At 42.1% G+C, this 5,014-nt stretch overlaps 1 protein-coding gene across 2 annotated transcripts in view; it reads right to left on the bottom strand.

Annotated features, from left to right (window-relative positions):
- Positions 1-92, bottom strand: part of G6PC1 (glucose-6-phosphatase catalytic subunit 1) — an 8,703-nt gene extending 8,611 nt beyond the window's left edge. Inside the window, exon 1 of one of the 2 annotated variants that reach the window (XM_086687396.1) lies at positions 1-92. This exon is cut by the window's left edge and continues 219 nt beyond it. The gene's annotated coding sequence lies outside the window, so the exon portion shown is untranslated. The other variant, XM_025917556.2, reaches the window with a different exon arrangement.
- Positions 93-5,014: the final 4,922 nt, after the last annotated feature.

Genomic DNA, 5,014 nt, shown 5'->3' with positions numbered 1-5,014 from the left:
ACCACTTTTGTCTAAAATTTATTGATCAAAGGTGCATCACCAGTAGGTTGATGCAAACATGTTCGGGGTGATTTACGTAAAATAGAAAAACAGGCACACAAAAACAGCCTGATCTGCCATGTACTCGGCAGGGCCAATGATTAACTTTGGCATGCTGCTTGATAGTTCAGGGGCTGCCTTCCTGGCTCCGAAACCCAGCCAGAAACACAGGACAGAGTCTAAATCTGCCATGGTTCTTGCAAAGATCCTGATTCCCTGTCTGCAAGTGCACTTATCTCAGGACAAAGAAAAGTCTTGGTACTCTAGCTATCATGTTTTAAGAGTATCACTTTTAAAATACAGTAAATTCTATTGTACTGGGAACCCTCACCTTGCTGGGCCTTTCTTAACGGCATAGAGTCTATGAAGTGCCTCTGATTTGGGAGATCAAACCCTCTTCCCAGTATTGGCTCTGTATCTCTTAGGACAGGAAAAGAATCATCTTCGAATGCACTGATTAATTCATTTAATGTCCTTCAAGTTAGGACCTTTGGGGTTTTAACACATAAATTTAAACAGTAGAATGAATGTGTGCTCCTGCAAAAACAATGTGATGAGTATATGGTTCTAAATAAAACCACCAGCAAATTGGTCAATGGGGACTAGGGAAAGGCCTTATTTTTTGAAAAAATGTATTTGGATGTAGTTGACATGCAATGTTACATTAGTTTCAGGCGTACGATGTGGTGATTCAACATCTCTAGACGTTACACTGTGCTCACAAGTGTGGCTGTTATCTGTCTCCACACAATGCTATTACAATGTCAATGACTATATTCCTTATGTTGTACCTTTCATCCCTGTAACTTACTCATTCCATAACTAGAAGTCTGTATCTCCTATTCCTCTTCAATCAGTTTACCCATGTCCCTCCCTACCGTCCCCTCTGGCAACCATCAATTTGTTGTCTGTATTTTTCTGCCTGATTCTGCTTTTTGTGTCCGTTTATTCATTTGTTTTGTGTTTTAGATTCCACCATGTATGAGTGAAATCATATGAGATTTGTCTTTCACAGTCTGACTTATTTCACTTAGCCTAACACCCTCTAGGTCCATCTGCATTGTCCTCAATGACAAGATCTCATCCTTTTTTATGGCTGAGTAATATTTCTGTGTGTGTGTGTGTGTGTGTGTGTGTGTGTGCGCGTGCATGTGTGTCTTCTTTATCCATTTATCTATTGATAGATAGTTGGTTTGCTTCCATATCTTGGCTATTGTAAATAATGTTGCAATAAGCGTAGGGATGTGTATGTCTTTTTTGAACTAGTGTTTTTGCTTTCTTTGGGTAAATGCTCAGTAGTGGAATTATTGGGTCATATGGTATTTCTATTTTTAATTTTTTGAGGAACCTCCATACTGTTTTCCACAGTGGCTGCATTTATTCTCATCGACAGTGCATGAGAATTCCTTCTTCATCACATCCTTGCCAAAACTTGTTATTTCTTGTTGTTGTTGTTGTTGTTGTTGTTGTTGTTGTTTTAGCCATTCTGACAGGTGCAAGGTGATTTTTTTAATTAATTAATTAATTATTATATTTTAAAATTTACATCCAAATTAGCATATAGTGCAAAAATGATTTCAGGAATAGAATCCAGTGATTCATCCCCTACATATAACACCCAGTGCTCATCCCAACAAGTATCCTCCTTAATACCCCTTGCCCATTTAGCCCATCCCCCAGCCACAACCCCTCCAGCAACCCTCAGTTTTTTCTCTATATTTAAGAGTCTCTTACGTTTTGTACCCCTCCCTGTTTTTATATTATTTTTGCCTCCTTTCCCTTCTGTTCATTTGTTTTGTATCTTAAATTCCACATAGGAGTGAAGTCATATGATATTTGCCCCTTCGAAACAGCACATGTGTATCCTTTGGATAAATATCTAGTAGTGCAATTGCTGGATCGTAGGGTAGTTCTACTTTTAATTTTTTTTGAGGAACCTCCATACTGTTTTTCAGAGTGGCGGCACCAGCTTGCATTCCCACCAGCAGTGCAAAAGGGTTCCTCTTTTTCCACGTCCTCACCAGCATCTGTCATTGCCTGAATTGTAAATTTCAGCCATTCTGATTGATGTGAAGTGGGATCTCATTGTGGTTTTGATTTGTATTTCTCTGATGATGAGTGATGTTGAGCATTTTCTCATGTGTCGGTTGGCCATCTGGATGTCTTCTTTGGAGAAGTGTCTATTCATGTCTTTTGCCCATTTCTTCACCGGATTATTTGTTTTTTGGGTGTTGAGTTTGATAAGTTCTTTATAGATTTTGGATACTAGCCCTTTATCTGATACGTTGTTTGCAAATATCTTCTCCCATCCTGTCGGTTGCCTTTTAGTTTTGCTGATTGTTTCCTTCGCTGTGCAGAAGTTTTTATCTTGACGAGTTCATTTTTGCTTTTGTTTCCCTTGCCTCTGGAGACGAGCTTAGTAATAAGTTGCTGCGGGCGAGGTCAAAGAGGTTTTTGTCTGCTTTCCCCTCTAGGATTTTGATGGCTTACATTTAGATCTTTCACCCATTTTGAGTTTATTTTTATGTATGCTGTAAGAAAGTGGTCCAGGTTCATTCTTCTGCCTGTTGCTGTCCAGTTTTCCCAACGCCATTTGCTGAAGAGACTGTCTTTAATCCATCGGATATTCTTTCCTGCTTTGTCAAAGATTAGTTGGCCACACTGATATCTTTTTTAAAGTATTTACTTATTAAGTCATCTCTACACCGAGTGTGGGGCTTGAACTCACAACCCCAATATCAAGAGTCAGATGCTCCTCTGACTGAGCCAGCCAGGCCCCCCTGTAAAGTGATATTTTATTATGGTTTTAATCTGCATCTTCCTTAGGGGGATGCTGTATTTTGAGCTTTCTTTCATTTGTAGTTGGAGATTATAAATATCTATATATTATATATATTATATATTTATTTTATTTATATTATATATATATAAAATAGTCACCAGGAAGTCAATACAATTTTGTTATAGTCCTGGATATAGACAAAGAATAAATAAAAGTAACAAGTACCAAGTTATGAGAAACAATGCTACCTGCTCACCTGCATGAGCAGAAATCATTGTGTAGCAATGCACAGATAGAAACCTCACACACTTGGGTCACCTAAAACTCTGAATGGAGCAGGGGCTGAATCAGGTGACAGACTGACATTTTCAAGGATTAGAGCTACTGGGAATAAAGCCTTTCGAAACTTGCTTGGATTTTCCTTCAGCAAGTACATATTGCCTTGTAAGGGGTAGGTCGGGGACAAGGAAAAGAAACTCAGAGCCAATGAGTCTGTAGCAAAGGTTGACAACATTCCATGCTGGAAATGATTAAAACATCATCCAGGAGGTATGATCTGGAGTTTCATCCCCACCTTCCCTGGTCTCCCACCCAGCTCAAGCCAACTCCAACTGCCCTTGACCACATTGTCTTTGCTGGTCCAAGCAACCCTACCCTGCCACCTCCAGCCTAGAGAGCTGGTAATGGTGGTCGTGGTGACTGTGGGGGCAATGCAGTTGGGCATGTACTTGGAAGTATTGTGGAGGAGAGCATTCTGCATTGTCAGGACTGTGAGGCCACAGACAGTAGGCCCCATCAGAAGAGATGGCCCCTTCCTTCTACTCAGATAAGCCTTCCTCAAAAGTATTGAGTAACTATTGTGGTGATCCCTGGAGTTTTTATGATCTGAGGTGATTCGAGGGTGAATAGGGCAGCTCCTCTGACCAAACACTCAAAGGCCACTGTCTGGGTCTACACAGGGTTGCTAGGAGCCAGAGACTCTGAGTCGAGTGGAGTTCCATCATGTGTTCAGCAGATGGGGAGCCAGTGGACAGCCTTACCTTCTGGAGGAACCACAGAGAGAATGTTCGTGCTGATAAAGAGTCAAGATGGAGCTGATACCCCCTTCTGGGCACACGGGGCAGCCTTCTGGCAGGCTGCCTGCCAGGGAGGGGGACCCTCTTGGTCAGAGCAATTGTGTACATCATGAGACCATTTGCTAGTGTTTATCTTTCCACCCTCCAGCTCCTTCCTGCTGCCTCTGGCAAATTTGTATCATGTGCAGGAAAAAATGAGGCCCCAAAAGACCTGAGCTAGAAATCTGTCAGCTAGAAAGCTGACTGAAGAGAGACATTGTAGAGTTCTCAGATCCTCAAAGGACTTGTGGATATTTGAGGTGAATATTGTGGAGAAAGCATTTGAGTTGCTAGAGATTTGGATGAGGAATCCACTCATTTGAAGACCTGTCTCCCAGAGGCAGGGTTCCATCATTTCCCCTACCTCCTGTCAGCTTCTTCAAGAAGCTTCCCAGTTTAACTAAACAAACGTTTCCTGAGTAAAGCACCTTGCCTGGCTCTCTGAGGATCCAGAGTCAAATCCCCTGTGTTCTCGGGGGACCTTGACAATGTAGTGGGGCAGAGGTCAGGTATTCAACAGCTATGTCAGTTGGGGGATCCTTAAACCAAAGCTGAGTCCTCAGTGGATTCAGAGTCCTTATTATTTTGTCCTCAGTGGAGATGACTCAAGACTTACTAAGCCTTCTGGGGAAATGACCAGCTGAGTCTGGGAAGCAATGAAAATGGAAAATTATAGAGGCCCTTTTTTGACAGGTATACTAGCCGGGCACTCCTCAGGCACTTTCTCCACAAACAGAAACTCAGAGGCTTGGAGATCTTGGTTTGGGAAGAACATGAAGGAAAGGGGCCAGAAAGTACAGTCTGGTCTGCTACTAAAAAAGCACAGCTGCTTCCAGTGTCCTGGCACCTTCTTCTCCAAGAACAAGGTTGACTCATTCACTCAAACAAGTTTATTAGCCGACAGGAAAGTAACGAGGAAAAGGAGCCAGAATTCACCACACACCTCATCCAAAAACTGCATTTCTTACCAAGAAGAAATTCTGACTTCACTTCCAGCCAAGTCCTGTATTCTGGTTGGGCTCCGGGCTCTGTTGAGGAAGGAGATGCCTTTACCTCGTATCACTAGCGAGGGTCTTGT

Source organism: Puma concolor, chromosome E1 (assembly GCF_028749965.1).
Source record: "Puma concolor isolate L17-30 chromosome E1, mPumCon1.1.hap2, whole genome shotgun sequence".
NCBI classification, from domain to species: domain Eukaryota; kingdom Metazoa; phylum Chordata; class Mammalia; order Carnivora; family Felidae; genus Puma; species Puma concolor.
The sequence above is the reverse complement of the archived record's forward strand: the minus strand, read 5'-3'. Positions and strand labels throughout refer to the sequence as shown.